Raw genomic sequence first — 19,829 nt, forward strand, 5'->3', positions numbered from 1 at the left:
GTTCACGGACGCCTGGTAAATCGGAACCAGGGAGTCACATGAGTTTTTTCTTTCGCCTTTTCATTTCCTTTATTAATGGAACCTCTCAGAAAGCTGTTGATCCATTTTACTAATACAAAATCGCAATCCTTCAGACAAAGGCAGCAGATGCTGCTGAAAGCTGGAGATGGGGCGCGAGCACAGCTCTCATTGCCGCGCGAGCAGAGCCTTGTCTGGGACGACAGCAGCTCCGCTCTCGTTGGCTCGGTCACTTTTGCCAATTCTGTGCAACTATGTGTTTCTGTGTCTGCCTCGTTTCCGACGTAATGTTTCTCCTTGAGCGCCGGTCAAACAGGAATCTAAGTAGAGGAACCGTGCGGAGTTTTAAGACGACGGTTTTTCTGGGACGGTGTCTGTCAGACACCAAGGGTTTCTAGGATACGTCCACAGCTCCCTTGTGGATTCTCACTGTGACTTACCTCTGCCTGCCTCCTTTTCAGTGCGCCACGTAACATGGGCGGTTTGTTGGATTTGTCTCTTCCTGTGGTTGGATTCTTGGTCCTTATCTTTTCCTGGTGACCCACTGAGATGCTTTTATAAACCCTCCCCCCATTCTTATGGGGGACGATAGGAACAGTCTCAGTCTCGGATAGTCTCGTCCCCACAAACCACTGACGTGTCCCAGACCTAGATGCTGGGCAGCAGAAGAAGCATCTGCTGTCACCATCACCACATGCCCGCCTCTGAGCGTGCCATTCAAACTCACATCTTGGCAAAATGACTTCATAGCACGGACGTCCCCGGTACCTGTGAATAACTGAAGCGATGATTATTATATAAGTCAGGCCAGGCGCTGCTGTGCTGCAGTAACACAAACCTCACGTTTCTGACTTCACGACTCCACCATCTCAAAGTTCTTTACTTCCAGAAGCTTGGATGGGAGAGGGCGTGTGGCGTAGTCGTAGCCTGTTACACACAAGCCTAGTCATTGTCATCATCATTTTTCACATGAGGACACACGTTCATTGTCCAAGGTTTTCCAGGTTAGTAAGTGGTAGATTCTAAAATAACATCACAGCCCTGACTCTTCTTTTCACTGTATTTTCTTGTAACTAGAGTCATTTTGTCTATGTTAATGCTTCCTGTCTTGATTGATTTGTTCACAGTAAGTTAACAGAATTTCCCTTCCTTCCCCCTGGTAATTCCAGCTCAAGTTCTAGGAAGGATTCTCATTGGTTGGGCTTGGGCCACATGTCTGCCCTCAAACCAGTTGCTACGGGGCCTGGACAATGCCGTGCTCTGATTGGCCAGGTCTGTGTCATGTGTCTAACCCTAGAGTGGAGGAAACTGAGTAGAGCACCTTCACCCCTGCAATACGTAATGGGAACAGTGGGAACTCGCCCCCTAAGTAAATCCAGAGGCTGTTACTGAAAGAACAGGCAGTAGATGTCAGGCAGGCAAATCAAGGTAGGAGCCACCTGGCTGAACAACTGAATGAAGAAGGACATGGAACAGAATTAGTAAGTAGGGAAATAAATTAATGGGATGTGACACAGACCTGACCAATCAGAACACTGCATTGTCTGGGCCATAGTGATTGGTTTAGGGGTGAACATGTGATCCGAGCCCAACCAATGAGAACCCACCCTGGAGGAAAGGAATGAACAAATGATGCTTGTTTGGTGGAGGGTGAGGGAATTCTTCCAAACGATGAAAAGTGAATTAAGGGCAAGTTGACAGCACAATGAAGGTAAAATTCGCCCAGTGCATAGATTGACCGTAGGGCTCAACCTGCTCAGGGTGGATTTTCAAGGACCCAGAAACTGTCTGATGCAGAAGTGATCACAGCCTGCTTTTCTCCCTCTTTAACTTTTGTCTTTCCCTTTGGAGTGGGAGCAGCCTTAGGCGTCAGCCAGCTCACCCCCCACAAAAGCAAGTCCCTGAAGAGAAGGTGGTCCCTCCCTCCCCACCCCCAAGGCTTAGCCTCCTCCTTCAATTTCCGGGGCTTCACCCTCTTCCTTAGAAAAATGCTTTCCCATCCTCGAGGCTGAAAACCAGCCAAACAGCCCCATCAGCGCTCCTTCCCGGGGACAAAGTGGCTTGTGCAGCGCCAGGCCGGGAGTTCCTTTATCTCTCCCTGAGTCAACGAGATTTTGTCTATAGGCCTTTCTGCTATGTTCCTCCAGAGAGAGGTAAACTGCCTTTAAGTAATTGCTGAAGAAGGCATAAACCAGGGAAATTTGATTTGAGTATGCAATTTGAATCGGGAAATGCTTGTATAAATAACCGAAGCAGCTGAAGGCGGCAGCTTTGTGCTCTATAGGTTTTTTTCATTTTTATTTTTTTTATTTTTTTTTTAATCGCAGGGTCTTCAGAATAGAAGTTCTGCTGCAGCAGCGTATGCATTCCAGGCCTCTCACTCTGGTCCTGTGCTAGTTTGGCACCATCAGCTGCCAGTCCGGACCTTGGTATGTTGAACTTGCCTAATTAAGCTATATTGTTGGAAAGGGCAAAAAAAAAAAAAAAATGTTTGATCTCCTGAAGAATGCTACACTCTAGAGCAGTGACACAGTCTTAAAAAAATACCACACAACACAAAATGATTTTGAACTAGGAAGCAGTTTAGAGTCACCTAGTGCCACCTCACCAGTGAGCAAATTAGGAGCCAGCGAAGGGAAGTCACACTGAGACCTTGGAAATGTCATAGTCAGTTTTTCCTGCAGCAACAACCGCCTCCCAACCCTCCCATATCCCACAGATGTAAGTTTCTGGCATATGTTACGTCAGAGCTGCTGGTCACCTGTGGTTCTCCTCAGCAGGGGTGGGGGATGTCTTCTCAAGGAATATCCACCTGTTTATAGCTTCCGCTTGGATGGTGTGTCACATCTGCTCACATTCTGTGGGTTACAGCAGGTCCCCTGGCTGCCAAGCCTGGTGACAGTAGGGTGTTGATTATACTCTGCCTCGTGGGAGCAGGTAGAGAGCAGGTGCAAATCCTGTGGGCAAAGCATGCGGTCCACCCCCCGAAGGTGTGCCAGTCCTTCAGTGAGGGAGTCCAAGAAGAAATGTGAGAACAGAAAGGCTCTGAAGCTTCCTGAACCTACTTATTTCAATGATGTCACCTATTTTGATTAACGGCGAAATTCACCCACTGATATCAGCTTACTATCTGCATGTTACCCCGGGTTCCTCTCTCATCTCTACTTGTCACAGGCAGGGATCACCCAAATCCTTGTCACTTCTACTTTCGGGACTTGCCTCAAGAGCCCAGCCTTGCTTCTCTTGCCTAATTTCTCAGGCCTTCTGCCTGGGGACATTTTCTTCCAATCCGAGCTGGGCACTGTGGCCAGAGCGACCCAGCCTATGTCATGTCTAAGCTACCCCCTTGCCTAATGTCTTCCCGCACATACCGGGATAAATGCCGCACCTCTTCATGTCACCTGCGTCGACTCATTTCTTGCTACTTCCCAGCCCTGTGTTCGATGTTTACTTAGCTAAGACTGACCAGCCAACTTGCAGCTCAAAACAAGGAGGCAGGACTCAGACATGCCCACCTCCTCACTGGGCTTTGCGGTGTGGGGCTAAGGCTGGACTGATGGCAGCACCCAGGGAAACGGAGCCTGGGTCACTGAGTTTCTGTTCCGAGAGGGATGAGGGGAGATCCAGTTCTCCCATATGGCTCAGCGGCATAACGACCTCCTCACCTCCCAGCACCACGGGCAGGTGAATAGTGGTCCTTTAGCCCCATCCAGCGGGCCCAGGACTCAGTTATGGTTTAAGGAGGGATCTCCCACTCCCGGAGCGTGGACAGTTGGCTCTTGTTTTATTTTGACTGTGATTCGGGGTGGTCCTGGCCGTCTTTCCTCCATCACCCTATCGATGAGGTGATGACCGCGCCTGGAATTAGCTGGGAGTTTCACGGTCTCGCAGGGACTCTGTGCCTTTGCATGTGCTCAGTAGTTCTTTGTGGCTGTGGTACATTTTCCCCTCCAATCGATCAGTCCTCTACCCCTCACCCTGCTCCTGCTTTTCTATTTTCTACCCTTGTTAATCCACAAACCCGTCTTCGATGTTTCGAGTCTCGCTCACAACACATCTTCACTGGGAGCTCCGTCTCCCCCAGAGAATTCTTTGCGTCTCTCCTGAGCTCGTGCCCTCACTGCCTTGTACACCGTCACTGTCGTTCCCTCGCCACCCAGTGGTCGTTGAGAGGTGATTGTGTGCCGGGCACTGGGTGTCCAGCTGTGACAGGGCGCCTTCCATCGGGACGCCTGTTGGCTAGCGGGAACATGCCCGGCGGTCGTCAGTGGAGGGAGGGCTGTGCACGAGGTAGGCAGGTGAGGAGCTAGAGAGGAACTGGGAGGCGTCCCTTGGGCAGTGGAGCCAGGAAACACCTGCTTGAGGAAGTAACATTTCAGCTGAGGCTGGAGCGATGAGAAGGAACTAGGCTCATGAGCAGACAGAGGAAGAGCCAGTGCACAGGGGACAGTGAGGCGAGGTCCTGGAGGCAGGAAGGGGCCTGGTGGGCCCAGAGCTTCGCTGGGACCAGGAGTGTGGTTGGGGATGCGTTATGGGAGTGGGCGGGACAGAGCGCGTGCAGAGCAGGAGGCCACGTCAGGGCTTCTGGAGATCAACCTGAGAGCGATGGGAAGACAGACGGTGAAGGGCTTTAAGCAGAGCAATGGCGTGGCGTGACCCACCAGTGTAAAGGATCACTGGGCCTTGTGTGGACTGCAGCGGGAAGCAGGCTCAGACACAGAAAGCGTGCTTTTTATCTTAAGAAAGGCTCTTGGAATAACCCAGGCAAGAGCTGGTGGCTTGGACCCGGGTGACAGCCGTGTGCCTGCAGGCGGTGGTTGGAGGCATGAGCTGTTTTGGCCATAGAACCAGCAGGACCTGGGGTCTAGCAGAAAGAGTGCAGTCAGGGATGACCCCATGGCTTTTGTCCTGGACAGGTGGACAGGCGGAGGGGCCTTTTCCTGAAATGTGGAACATGGGGGCGGAGCTTGGGGGTTGGATAAAACCAAACTCTGTCGTAGACAGAATAAGCTGGAGACGCCCATTGGTGAGCCACGCTGTCCGTCTTCAGCGAGACCGCGCTGCCTCACCTGTGTGCTTGATGCGGAACAAGGGCTCAGAATGCACATGGTGAATGGGAGAATCAAAACGGTGTGCTTCAAAGCTATAGATGACTAATGGCTTCTAGAACGACAGGCGAGCCAGGGTCCGTGGCAACGGCTAATTAAACCATTCCAATCTGATGTCCAAAGTACTGTACGCTCGAGACCCCCCTTCTCTTCCCATTAATTGAACAGGCCCTGTCTTTTTTGCTCTTGTAGTCCATTGTTCTTCAAGTATAATTAGCGCTTGTGTTTTGACAGTAAACGAGACTCTGGTCCTTTGATAAATGGCTTGTTTCTGGGCAAGGAAGGAGTATTTGTGGATACAAAACCTGGTCTTCTCCCCTTTTCTCCCACCTCTCCCTCTTCCTCCTGCTTCGGGCTGCCTTCAGGTTCAACTACCACCTTCAGGGAGGCCGCGTTCCTTAGGAAAGGATCGCAGCCCAGAAATAAAAGTTGTTTACTGAGCTCCTATTACGTGGCGGGCAGATACATTATATGAGGTAAAACAGCCCTGAAAAGTCATTGTAAAAAATCCTTATGCTTCCGCCGAGTAAACCAAACAAAGCTCATAGCGAGTTAAAATCTCAGAGTTTACCAGAAAGGCTGAGTTGAGATTCAGATGCGCCCAGGTTTCAGTTTTGCAAGATGAGAAAGTTCTAGAAAGCTGTTGCACAACGGTGTGAATACACTTAATATTATTGAAATGTCCACTTAGACTCGGAGAAGATGGTAAATGTGATGTTGTGTGTTAATTAGAGCACACGTGCATGCATACACCCCCCCCCCACACACACACAGTCTGTGGTAGATGTAGGACTTGAACCCATGTCTCTAGGACCCAGGGGCGTTAAGCCTGAGAGAGAATGTTGTCTACTTTTGGTGGTGGCAGGGCTGTGTCTTTATCTCAGGTGTGTTTCTTTGCTGTAGCTTCCTTGAAAGGTAAAAGGGTGCGTCTGCTAGACCTTCAGGGACCCAGGGGAGCGGGCTGGGCCTGCCAGAGTCCCTGCTTCAAAGTGCTTTCATGTTCCTTGGGTTGGAGGCTCGTGACTACCCTGTGAGGAAACCAGGGGCCATATTGTCCCACATGGAGAAACCAAGACTCAGTATGATTAGCAGAGTTCAAGGTCACTTGGGGTATCAGGGATGGGGAGGAGGCTAGATCCAGGGAATTCTGATGCTGGGTCCCGGGTTAGTGGAGTGGGCAGTGTAGCACATCTTTTAAAGGTTAGAACCCCCAAAACGGAGAAAACTTGGATGCTTTCCTTATTTTTTATTACTTTATCCAAAGAACTTTCCAGAATGCCGCAGTGCACGGTTCCATTGCATTGTGCAGCCCTGACCCCTGGCATCCCCTGGTGACCTCACACTGGGGAGCCGTTGCAGGCTGCGTGGCCACCGGCTACGTAGGCCGTACCCTTTCTCCAGGCATGGGGCCGTCTGAGCCCTCTGTTTCCAGCAGTGGATTTTCGTTCTTCACGCTTGAACTCCAGAGGCCCCCAAGGGCTCCTGCCTTAATTAAAATTTAAATTCACAAATCATTTCTTAAGCCGTCTCATAGGCAGCCAAATAATCGCCGTCATTAGCGGGTGGTCAGAGTCGCTTCTGCTTTCGTGCTTTTAGAAACCTCAGCTTGGTCCCACGTAGTTATACTGTCTCCTGCCCGCCTCTCGCCCGGACCTCGCCCAGAGACACCTCTGCTGGGACACCTTTGTTTTCTGTGTCCTCAGTTCACAATGCACAGGTGCATCCTGGTCTGTCCCCCTTCCTGTCTCCTAGAGCTTGCTTGTGCCCTGGGGTCACTGCTGGCACGCATCCTTGTTTGGGGACCACCAGCTAGCGGGGAAGCGCAGGCAGAGAGGAGACCCATCGCAAGCTCGGGCAGCTCCCCTCTGAGCCGTCCCTGGGCCTTAGCAGTGGTGTGGGGGGGGTGTCCTCGGTAACTTGCAGGCGGCCCCTCACAGCCATCCTTGCTCTCACCGGGGGTTCTCCGCCTTGGCACTCTGGACAGTTTTTATTGGATAGTTCTGTGTTGTGGGGGCAACGTCCTGTGCTTTGTTGGATGTTTGATGGCGTCGCTGGCTTCTACCCACCAGCTGCCAGTATAACCCCCAGGTATGACAACAAGACGTGATTAAAGGTCCTTTGGGGACAGAGTAGCCCAGTGCAGAGCCACTGCCCTAATCTGCTGGCCTCTCGAGGGCCAGTCCCCAGAGTTCCGGTTCCCTTTCTCTCTCCCCTTTCCCTATAGTTCTCTCACCATATCTCCAAACTGACATTTACAAAAGGCCACCACACACACACACACACACACACACACACACACACACACACACACACATTGTATTGCTGTCTCCTACAAGAGAGTTGGAACCTGGCAGTAAGGACTCACACCTTGGAAACCCTAAAGAGCTCGTTTACTCTCCATGGAGGGTGGGGCGGTGGGATATGAAATGTCAAACCCCCTTGGTTCCTTCTGGTGAAACCCTCACTACACACCCACAGGCGTGGCTGGTCTGGATCGTGGAGCAGAGCCGTCTGGCCGCTCTGCGCCCTGCCTCCCACTTGGCCCTGCTGTGGCCCGATGGCAGGGAGCTACATGGTGGCAGGAGGCTGTGGTTCTGTTCATCAACGAGCTGTGTCTCCTCGGGCGGGCTGTCACTCCTCCTCTCTGGGCCTGGTAAGGAAAAGAGATGGCAATGTCTGCAGTTATTTTCTGATGAGCACCCAAGGAAGGGAGGCCTTGCTGTGTGGAGGCCTCCACCCAACAAACAGGCCTTGAGCTGCTCATGGGCTCCTGGCCGGGTACTGGGCTAGGGGGCTGGAGAGGTGCAGAGCAGGGCCCTGTGGCCGGGGGCTCCTAGTTTGGAGGTGGAACAGATAGGTCAGTAGGAACCTACAATAATAAGGGACTGTTCCCAGAGTAAAGGGACAAGCAATGTAGCTCAGCTGGGGACGTGAGAAGTCACCTTGGAATGGGGGTCACATGCATTCTAGAGCAGCCCTTCTGGTAGGGAATTCCGTGGGAATTGGGCAGCTTGATTGTCACAGGGTCCACCTTCTCCAGTTACCTCTTGACATGTCTGTTTCTGTAACAAACCACCCCACACTTCATGGCTTTAAGCTGTTTTATGACATTCACTTATTCTGTGGGTCAGGATACCAGACAGGGCTGCTTTGTGTGGGGCCTCAGCTAGGAAGGTTTGGAGAGCTGGCAGTGACTCGAATGGGTGGGAGCTGGAGTCCTCCGGAGGCTGCGTCACTCATGGGTTTGTCATTTGGCTTGGCTGGGACTGTCCACTGCAGCGCCTGGCGTGGTCTCTGCCGGTGGCTTGGGCTTCCTTTCAACATGGCGGCCCCGGGGTGGTCAGATGACTCTTAAGGCAGCTCATGGCTCCGAGAGAGAGTGGACACTGCTAGGTGGACGCTTCCCGGCTTTTGATGACCTGGCCTTGGAGGTCACCTAACATCCCTTCTGCCATCCTTTATAAGTTGAGGCAGTCACAAGCCCGCTCGGGTTCAAGGGGAGGGGACACAGACCCCACCTTTTAATGGCAGGAGCATCAAGCACATCGGAAGCCGTGCTTTCAGACGGCCACACCATCCCGAGTCCCATGTTTCAGGGGCCTGAATTTCTCCGAATCTTTAGCAGAGAATCCCACCTTGAAAAATGTCTCCAGGTGTATTTACACCAAAAGCCTACTTCAATTAATCAATCCTAATGCTCCAATTACTCAGCTTATATTTTCAGACACTCTAATAAGCACCACAAATGAATAGGAATTAAACTGATGGTGTGTCTCCCTCCACTGTTTGAAGGACCATGCTTGATTTCCCAAGCAGCTTTTCCCCTTTGTGAAACCGTCTCTCACGTCCGCTGAGCACAGGGAGCTGCTTTCCTGGGCTGAGGTGGGGTGGAAGCAGGTGGCAATGTCTCTGAGCAAGTGTGGTCGTCGTAATAAAGGCATGTTTTAAACGAAGCGAAGCCCGGGGCCTTTTCGGTGTGTTCCCTTTTCACAGTGGGAAAGGCCTGCCTTCTCCAGCCTTTGGTCTTAAACAACCTGGCCCCTTGGTTCACTCACCTGTAGAGTAAGGGGGCTGGACTCTGCCAGTTCCCAAAATATCTGTGATTATAGGAATATTGGCTAAGAGCAATTTTCTAACACCAGTACCCAGAGGGAGCGCCCGTGTAATAATCACATTCATTTGAATAACTTGCCTTCAAGAAATAGTGTCAGACGTCAGAGCTTTTCCTCTGCATTTCTATAAATACACACGTACGTGTCTTACATGAGAGACATTTTACTGTAGGTTTTCTTATGCAATTTCCTTTTTCCTCACCACTGTAATATATCACGAAAAGCTTTCACATCAGTGCATAGAATTAAGCTGAATTCTTTTCCGCTGCTGTGTAACAGTCCACTGTATGGCTCCGCGCTGTATTATTTAAGTAGAACCCCCCCAACCCCCGCTTTGGGCATTAATGCAGGTTCCTTCCATTCTTTTTCTTTCTTAACAATGCTGCAATGAATAACCATGGACATACATTGTTTTTCTCCTATGAAGGCATAGCTATGGAATAATTTTAGAGGAGCAAATTTGCTGGGTCGAAGGTCATGTATGAGCTTTTGTAATTTTGATTGGTCTCGACATATTTCTCCTCATAGAGATGATGACAATGTATTGTTCCATCAATAATATATGAAAGAGATTCCCCCCCCCCCACAGGCACCAGATATAACCAAACTTCACAACTCTTCTCACTCTGATGGGTGACAATGGAATCACGTGTAGCTTGAAGTGGCACTTTCCTTTGGAGAGAAAGCTCGCAACTTATATGTAAGAGTCCTTTGTATTTTTCTCAGAAATGTGTCCTTACAGACATTGGAAGGAGATGCACTTAACACGTTTGTAACAGATGGTGTTACATTTGTCGGACGGACCCACCAAAACGGCCCTGGCCTCCTTTTTATACCTGTTTCCAAAGTCACCTATGAGCTCTTAGGAGGATGGTGACATCCTCACTGTCGCGATCCACCCTTTATGGTTTTCGTGGCTTTGCCTTTTGGTGGAGTGGAGTGAGACAGCGGCCAGAGGGACCTCCACTAGCCACCGAGTCAGCCTGTATTTGCTAGAAAACCATTTGGAAGATACTGTGCACCACAGAAGTTTCTCTCCCTCCTGCCATATAGTCTGGTCCACGCGTCTCCGGAAAAGAGCCACACTCATTTTTGCTGAAGCCTGTTTCTGTGCAGTACATTTTGTCATCGTTATGTGTTTTGTCGTAAAAAGAAATCCAACCCCTGATCTTTCTAGAAAAAGTCAAACATTGGCCTCTTTCATCATTTGTTAGCGTCAGCTCTTTCTATTGATGATGACGGTGACGAAACGTCTTTTCCTCAGCACTTCTTTTGTCCCTGATTTTCAAGGTTTAGATATCGAATAAGAGGCAGGCGAGGTGTAGCTCTAAGCCTGGGCCACACGTGCCTATGCAGTTCATCAGAAACTTTGCGCTTTGAGGTCAGTGGCCCCTGCGATGATAGTCTATTTAGATTGTCTTGTGGCCCCAGCGTGTGGTACCAACTGATTAAAATCCCAGAGGGAGGACCGTTTGGACAGTTGGCCAGATTTCACCATGTGCCATGTACTGGGGTCTGTGTCAGGATGCAAAAGTGAATTAATAAGCTGCAGCCCTGAGAACAGCTGCTGTCTCGGTGTGCCGAGGTGTATGCACAGCTACTACTCTGGCTGTGTCTGCATCCCTCTGTCCACCCAGCAAGTAAGTGAAAAGATGAGGTTTTCACAGTCCTTGTAAATCCTGGACCCATCAGGTTTGGAGCTTGAAGAGGAGACGGGGCCTAAGACACAGAAGTCCAGCCGTAGGTATTGCGCCCACTATCTGTGGAGTCAAACCATCCTTGCATTTTGATTTAATCTAATTCGAGTCTTCATGCTCAGCACGTGGGAGACGGGGACATGCAAAGGAAAGAGTGGGCACAAGGTGACTTCTCCAGCCTCTTTTGCCTTCTGCTCCCTGGCACAAGAGAGCACGAGATGGGGCCTGACAGTCACGTCTCCGCCATCAGTGTCAGTTTCCCACGAACTCTCATAACGTGAGCACCATTCTGAGCCAAGTGGGCGTCTGGTATTTAAAAATACACTTTTTGTTTTTTAAACCTGGGTGCTAACCACAAGGGAAAGGGCTCCCCAGGGAACCAGTGAGTGACACACCTGTCACTGAAAGGGAGGCCGGCGGGGTGGCCAGACACAAAATGCGGCATATGTTGTATTGAGTGGTCTTTGTAAGAGATCTGAGTTATTTTCACGATGTGCCCTGTATGTGCTTTGCTGTCTTACAAGTCTAACACCCAAATCGGGGTGGGGGGGAAATGACTTCATTCACATTTCTCAGAAACAAGGAAGAAGAGACAAACACCTTCTTCCCCAGCAACCTCGTGAAACTCCCCCTGTATCCCCCCGTCTTTCATCATTCTTGTGGGACTCCATGGCACTCATCTCCCAACAGCGCCCGCACAGCTTTCCTACCTCTCCCTCTCTTGCCCTACTCTGTCTTCTTTTACTAGACAAGATGGTCTGAGCCTCCTTACAGCAGACGAGGACTCATTGCTGTTCCCGAGGGGCTAAGAAGGGTGGGCAGGAAATGCATTTGTAATCATAGGGTACCCTTTGTGTTATGGGGTGAGTTGTGTGTCTCCCACCCCCAAATTCGTAGGCTGATGTCCTAACCTCCAGTACTTCTGATGTGACTGTAGTTGGAGACGGGGCCTTCACAGAGGTAATTAATTTAAATTAGGTCCTTCGGGTGGGCCCTCATCCAATATGACCAGTGTCCTGGTAATAAGAGGACATCTGGACACACATGCACAGAGGGAGGAGACCACGAAAGACACAGAGAGAAGACAGCCACACACAAGCTAAAGAGACAGGCTTCAGAAGGTACCAGTCCTACTGACGCATGATCGCAGACTTTTAGCCTCTAAACCTGTGAGAAAATAAATGTCTGTCGTTTTGGCCACCCCGTCGGTGGTGTGCTTTTATAGCAGCCCCAAGGGCGTGAATACACTTTGGAAACAGGGAAACGGGGTGCTGTGAATACCCATTCTAACTATGCCTGTCCCACCCTTATTCAGCTTGTGGAAATGTGTACAGAAAAAGGGAAACCACTCACAAACACTGGCATGTTACATGCTGTTGGCCAAAAATTACTTGCGACGCTCCTGTCACAGCTTATTGGAGGAGCGTGAAAACGTGGTTGTGGGTGATGGGGGCCGCGGGAGAACTGAACGCAGAGAAGAACACGATGGGTGTGAGTTTCGGGTAGATCCGGCAGCGTTGATGTTGAAGATGGATTGAAAGAGTATAAAACTGGAAACGGGGGAGCGTTGAAAAGCTTTTCCAGGCAGCAGCCCCGAGGATGGAGAGTTCGGGATGGGTTTGATGACTATTGAGCTATGAGAATAATTATTGGTTAATAGGATGGGGGCGAGATGGGTGGCAGCTACGTTTGTAGCTTGGCTCTCTCGAGTATATGGCCGCACCGTCAAAGGAAAAGGGCTCCGGGAGAATTGATTTGTTTCCGTGCCTGCCACTTCATTCCAGGAAGAACTGAAGTTGGCTTGCACGCGTACCGCGTATGCCATACTACAAACAGGCAGATGGGGAGAGTGAAGCAAAGAGGGAGCGGAAGCAGGAAAGAAGGGAGGAAGCGGAGAACACAGTGAGCGTGCAAATCCTCCTGCAAAGGTTCTGAGCCAGAGACCGTTCTGAGCCCGAGACGGACTGTCCATTATTCACACTGGTCGTTTTCATCACTGCTATCCACGTCCTCTGAGTTGGAATCTGAGACTTCCAGCTTGGTGAAAATCCAGCTTTTGTGGCCTGGGCATCAGAGGCACCAGGGATCCTGGAAGATGCAGGTTGAACGTTGGAGAATCCCTGCAGAGAAGGAGGTGTGTGTGGGGCTCAAAAATGTGAGGCACCCCCAGCTCGCTCATGGCAGAGCGGCATCTAGGAGCGTTCAGGGACTGTCTGAGGAGACAGTGTGTCTGTACTTTGACGCGATCGTGTGAAATCTGTTTATTTGGGAAAAGGACCCAGGCATGTCACATGCCTTCCACGCTGCCACTTGACTGATTTACAAACACAGCTTATATAAGCAGTCAGCCCGCTTAAGTCTGGGTCCTGTCATTTCCAGGGTGGCAGATGCTTTGGAACATGGACACATCTTCCACCACACACTTGCATGGGAATGCGTCCCCGTCCAGGCGTGTTTCTGTGACTGCGACACGATTGCACCTTGGAATATGCCCAAGCCACCAGTCGGATGGCTCTTGGGTCAGGGCCCAGAATGGTTGTCCCCTGCCGCGTTTCCCAGAGCTCTTGACTTTTGCCGGATGTCAGGGGGAAGTCAGCCAGGTGTTTGTCAGGTGCATGCTCCTTCTGCCCGTGGCAGGAAGGGCCAGAGGCGGGCCTTTGGAGAGTGAGTTTGGAGGGGCTCTTGGCACTCACATGGCGTCACCTGCCGGGTCCAGAACGGGTGGGGCCTGATTTGCTGGTCTTGGCAGCTTGTGTGTGTGTGTGTGTGTATGTGTGTGTGTATGTGTGTACTTTGGGGCTTTGTTCTCTGCAGAGAATGGCTGTTGCTGCTGTGTGCCCACGTCCGTTTCCCTCTTCTCCCGTAAGAGCCCCCTGTTTCCCCTTGGAGAGTCACCTTGTCCCACGTCCAGTCCAGAGGGGTGACAGGACTCAGATCTTCGTTTTCCATTTTCCTGCCGCCCGTGATTGGTTCATGGATGGGCACGTGACTTCATCCAGTTCAAAGAGCACAATCTTGGCCCTTTATATCTAGTACGATACAAGCCTGAAGTTGCTGGCTGCATCGTATCGCCACACGCATGGAGCTGGCACACTTACGGTCGGAACCAACGCAGTGGGAAGGGACCTTGAGATTTGGGAAGAGACAGCCTGGATCCAGCCGCAAGTGACGCCAGATGACATGTGGACGTCCCAGAGTTGTAAACCAACAAATTCATTATTATCATGGTCATTTTGCTTCGCCGGTTTTACTTCTGTCACCTGCAACATTCTGTGCTTACCTGTCTCCAGACAGCGTCCTGACGGGCTACTGACAATATGGTGGATGGAGTTGGTGACCTTTCCCTTTCCAAGTTCATTCTTCTGTTACCTTCAAGATGCACCCGGCGGAGGTGTTGGCTTTGGGTCAGAGAGTGCTGGGTGTGAACCGTGGCCCCGCCTCACTATTCGGTTTTGTACCAGTGGTTCTACCTCTCAGAACTGCCTAGATTCTTCGTCTGTAATGCATGGAAAGTAACACCAACCTCATAAGACCTCTGTGACTGTGACAGTCACGTAAACAACCAGCTATGAACTTGCTCCGTGGTATTCAAACGCAACAAATGCCAAAACAGTTTCCTTGTCTTAAATTAAATTGAATCTGGCTCTGTGCCCCCACTAGCTGAGTGCTGAGACATTTCATCACAGGCATGGTTAGGGACATACCCTGCCAAGCCCCAAAGATACACAAAATCTAGGGAATTTATGTTGTTCCTTACAAATGGGGGCGGGGCCTCGACCTTAGTCCTGGGGGCCACCAGCGTCACGGATGCTTTGTCCTGCTTTGTCTCCCAGCCTTTGTCCTGGCCAGGGCCCCAGGGATGCTTCTCACTGCTCCTGTGTTTTCTCTAGCTAGAGGTGTGACCACAGAGCTTTTGGCCAGTGCGTTTTGTCAAAGCCTCAGCACCTCGTCCAGCCTCCCTGGTATCCTACAGGGATCTGTGTTCAAACCGGATACTAGTTCTACCTCTTGTGAAAATCTCAAACGTCCTATCCCTCCAATGCTTGACCTACCTCTTCTCCACCAGCACCACCCCCCACCCCCAGCCTATTTCCCCTCCTCATTAGTGAGCTTCCGCCTCCTAAACAAAACTGGGGTGAGGGTTGCCTTCAGGGTGTCTCATCATTTCTGGCTTGGGCCCTTCAGCTGAGATGCCAGTTGTCTGCACTGTCAAGTTTCTCCTCCTCTCTCGCCAGTGGAATGTTCAGCTGTACAAGCGGATGCCCAGAGCGAGGCCGACTTCTACCAACCTGCCTTGCACCTGGGGTGGCTGTGTAGTGAGTTCTGGCCAAAGGGATCCAGGTGGATAGGGCAGATGAAAGGTGCTGGGAACCTTCTTTAACGGACAGCTCATGCCTGCTGGGTTCTTTTTCTTCTCCCCCCCCTCCCTTCCCTCTCTTCTTCTCCTTCCCTTTTTCCATCCTGCTTCCTGGAATGTAGAGGGTGCCATTTTGTGACCAAGAGCATGATGGTCATATCCTAAAACAGGTCAGAGCAGTGAATTGGGAGGGACTGAGGCCTCAATTATTGAAGAGACACAGAGGAGAAAACGCCCTCTTTTTTGGCCCAGTGTCATGATGAGTGAGACAGCAGCTGGCATCCTGTGAGCACCAGGGGCCAAGCTAACTGCTCAAGGTAAGCAAAAGATCAAGGTAACTGCTGAGCGTGGCAGAGCTGAATGAAGGAGACAGCCAGGTCCCCAGGGCGTCACTCACCCTGGAGGCTCCCACCGCAGACTCGCGTTATGTGAGATGAGACCTTTTGCCCACTGTTTCATTATATAAGGCCCCCCTCACTGACGGGACCCGAAGGGGCACAGTCCCCAAACACCAAAGCTTCGTTCCTTATTTTTAAGACGAAGCGAGGAAAATCCCTGTTGATCTTTTGAGCGTGCTTCAGCAATGAGAACAAAACACAAACAGATACCACACTAAATTATCCCCCACATGTGAAAAGCACAGCATGGAACTTGACACATTTAAGCAGCCAGTAAAAGGTACCTATTTTTCTTTTTCTTATTAGCATAATGCCTCAATAAATGCTGGTTTCCGATTCTATCTCCTAGAGTGTCTCTCCCTCTGCTGCTAAGTCCCCAGAACCTTTACATTTATCTCCCTTCTCTCCTATTAAAGCTGATTCTTGAAAAGACTGTCAACTCACTCTCATTGAGGTGTCAGTGACAGATGAGGCTTAACTATGACCTCATTCCCCAAACACCATCGGCTTGCCAGTGAGATTTACATTTAATAGCGGATCAAAGCCTTAAGCCAAAGGAATGAATCTTTAATGGTGAAATTTGAGGCTTCAGATAGCTTATGAAAAAGTCATATCGAATGGGAGGGGTCTCCCTGGTGTTCCCAGTTTTCTCAGGGGTCCTCATTACGTTCCCCAAAGCCTCCCAGATCTAAAACCATCACACCACGTAGCACTTCACAACTAGTGGTTGGAAAACAGTAGATTCTTGATGAAACTGAACCAGAGTTGGAGGGGGCGTTGTGAAATCAAAGGCCCAAGAAGAGGGAGCCTCAGCTCCAGAGGGGCTTGTGTGGTGGGGGAGTCGGGCTGCCTGTGTGGCCGGAACTTCCCTGGGGGCTGGTGACGTGTTGAAGCCACATTTGCTTTTTGATGCCACAGGTTCTTGATATCAGAGCTTCAGGGGCTGTATCGAGTTATCTTCCTCCCCCAACCCCCGCCTTGGGTCTTCTCTTTCTCTTCCAACCTCATCCTCGTCTCAAGTCTTCTCTCTGCTTGTCCTGACCTCCCCCCGTGTCTCTTTGGCCAGGCCTCTCGGGTTCTGTGAGCATGACTTGGGGGCTTCCCTCTCCTCGGATCCACCATTAAATCTCTGGGCATCTGGGTTGGGCCCCCAGCGGTGCAGGGTGACAGGCTGCATCCCTGGTCAAAGTTGGGATTTCCTCTCTGAGCTCCAGTCCGCATGCAGTTTCCGGCTTGACATCTTTTCTTGGATGTGTCACTGATACTTTAAGCTCAGCACATGTGCGCCAAGAATCTGCCACCTGTCCTCTTAGGTCCATTCTCCCCCCATCTCCATCTTGCTGGCTGTGGGAGATTGAGCTGTTCGAACCCCATCAACTCGGGCTGGGTTAGACCAACTGGGAAGAGGGAGGAGGGGGCTGCCGCGTGTGTCCTCTCACCCCCTTCCCGAAAGGTGGGCTCAGCCTCCACCTGAGCCTTCCTCTTTCTGGGTGGCCTTCTCTACACGACTCCCTCGCTCCCTCTGCTTGTGCCTGCAGGTTTGGGGGCAGTGACAGCCGGCACCAGCTGTGTCCAGGACACCTGGGCGCTTAGTAGAAAAGCACATTTGGGGGCCACGCTCTGGTCCTGATGAGCTAGAAATTAGGGCTGGGGCCCGGGAGCCTGCATTTTCACCAGCCTTCCAGGTGATTATGATGCATCCGGAAGCTGGAGGCTCACTGCCTTTCTTTCTCCTCGTCACACTTTTGTAATTAGTGACAACGTCTTCAAGTTATGATTCATTGAGTGCTTCTTCTGTTTCTTCTGGGGATTCTAACTGAGCGACAACAACACCACTAATGATAATACCAGGATTCTGATCCTCCGTACGCTACACGCTGACCCTCTTCTTTACTCCCAGCATTTGCCCCCCTGTCTAATACACCGAGGAGCTCCATAAAGACTCATTTCCGGGCATTGCTTCTTAGTTAGTACTTTTCCCAACACGCCCTCCATCCATCCACGCACCCACCCGGGCACCACCATGCGGGTGCTGGGGATAGAAAGCCAGGTGCAGTCTGGCCCGTGTCCTGAGTTCCTGGGTGAAATGTCAGCTCTCGAGTTTCAGCGATGGCACCTGTTGAATGGGGGTCAGTGCCCACCCACCCCGTGGGTTTCACGTCCTGTCGTGTAGGGGGCTCCTGGGGCAGAGCCTGCCCCCCGGTTTCCGTGTGACTTAAGACCACAAGAGATAAGTGACAACATAACGTAGGTGGGGCTCCCACAGAGATGAGGACAGAGCTCACAGAACCAGTCCACGCGATGCGGCTGGGTGAGCACCTTGGGAGCTAAAAAAGGATCATCGAAGTACTTTGTAAGCTGCTTGCCGTCACACAAGTAGAATGTTTATTGCCCTCGTGTGACATCGCTCCCCTGCTTTCCCTCTTCAAGGCTACTCTTTAGTTTCCTTTTGACCTGGTTTCATTCCTGGGAAAAGGTCCGTCAGCAGAAAGGAGTTAACAGTGGTTTCGTCTGGGTCAGGACGCCCTCAGCCTCTGCATTTGTTTTTCTCCCTCCAAAATGAATATAATTTTATTGTTTTCATTGGTTAAAAAAAGATCTAGCTTTTTTTTTTTTTTTAAGTCAAATGGTAGAAGAACATAGAACAAAGTACATATCAGTCAAAGTAAGTCACTCGGAGTTGCTACTTTTAACGTTTTGGAGAATCTCCTTCTGTACATATCCTTATACTTTTAGCTGCAACTTTATGTAGCTTTTCAATTTTACATAAATGGGGTCATTTTATACAGGCAACCCTCTTTTAGATAGAAACCACCCTCAGAAGCTCTAGGGAAATGTCCCTGAAAGGTGCTCTCTGGCTGTCTCTAGTATGACCAGCAGATGGCGCTGGTTCTGAATTTATCAGACTTTCCCGTCCCTGTTGCCAGCGGCAGAAATAAATGGTCATTGTCCCAAGTCCTGGGCCCTCCCATTACTCTAGCCCAGGGTTGAAGATGGATTGATTTTGTCTTCAGTGACACCCGCGGGTGCCCGCATTCCAACATGGAGCGAATCTATTTCCTCTGTGCCCCCACCGCACCTCGGGCCACTCTGCAACTGAACAAGCTCTGCCTTGCGTGGTCGTTACGTTTGCACCGGGTTTCTCGTCCTCACCTAGCTGCTGTTCCTAATTAGATCGTGAGCTCCCTGCAGGAAGAGACCGAGGCCCCTAACCCAGAGCTTTGTGCATTTATATAAGGCATTCAACGCCTGTTGAGTTTAAGTGTCAATTAAGAATAAGGTGGTTTGTAAAATAGAGGTTAGAACGAAAAGAAAAAAACACGTGTTTTAAAGCAAAAAAACACACACAAAAAGAATATTGGAGTGGGAGTCAGGACGTCTGACTTTTAGGCTTGGATTTGGTATGAACTGGCTGGTTGACCTTGCACCAGCCGATTGACCTCTGGGGTCAAGTTGACGTGTATGGGGGGAAGCTGGACAGAATGACCCCCGGGTCCCCTTCAGCCATGACATGTTTGGATACCAAAGTCTCTCTAGATTTATTCTATTTTCTTTCCTTGGGTCAGTCTGCACCTAGGAATTACTCCAGGCGCTGCCAGGAACCCTGGAGAATCAGGGCCAGTGGCGTCTGGAGCAGACACGGCCTTGGCCCCCCTCAGCGATGCCCGCTCCTTGCAGGGCCGTCAGCACCAGCCCATCAGCACAGCCCATCCATCATTATTAGATTCCCTTCATTGTGCTAATTGACACAGGGTGAAAACTACCCAGGGAAGGAAACAGCAAATGCCTTTGCAGCCGCCGAATGGCCGGTAAATGGGCGAAACGGCTGTAAAAGTTAAGTGAGATTGAAAACTGGGCTGCTCGTATCTTGTAGGGTGACTGTTTCCTATTACAGGGATCCAGGTCCGAGGGGCAGGGTGAGGTGGTGGGAGTGGGAGGGGGGCCAGCTGGGTGGTTCCACATCTGACGCCAGATCCGTGGAGAACCAAAGCAGAACACATGAAAATCAGAAGGAGAAGGCTGCTTTTGTCACCCCCAAGCTGCAGTAACAATCAGCCCCTTCTCCGTTTGAAGTCTGTCGAACATTGTCTTCTCATAAGAGTTTGCTAGTGGGCAGAGGGGAGTGTGGAAATCCTAGG

At 50.8% G+C, this 19,829-nt stretch overlaps 1 long non-coding RNA gene across 1 annotated transcript in view; it reads left to right on the forward strand.

Annotated features, from left to right (window-relative positions):
• The window catches only part of LOC141569431 (uncharacterized), a 250,600-nt gene that overhangs the window by 110,251 nt on the left and 120,520 nt on the right, over window positions 1–19,829 (forward strand). Inside the window, exon 4 of the long non-coding RNA XR_016022541.1 lies at window positions 2,346–2,447. This is a non-coding gene — a long non-coding RNA (uncharacterized LOC141569431). The remainder of the gene's footprint in view (window positions 1–2,345; window positions 2,448–19,829) is intronic.

The sequence above is a fragment of the Rhinolophus sinicus genome, chromosome 10, assembly GCF_057876585.1.
Source record: "Rhinolophus sinicus isolate RSI-liver-muscle chromosome 10, RSI-T2T, whole genome shotgun sequence".
In the NCBI taxonomy this organism is placed as follows: domain Eukaryota; kingdom Metazoa; phylum Chordata; class Mammalia; order Chiroptera; family Rhinolophidae; genus Rhinolophus; species Rhinolophus sinicus.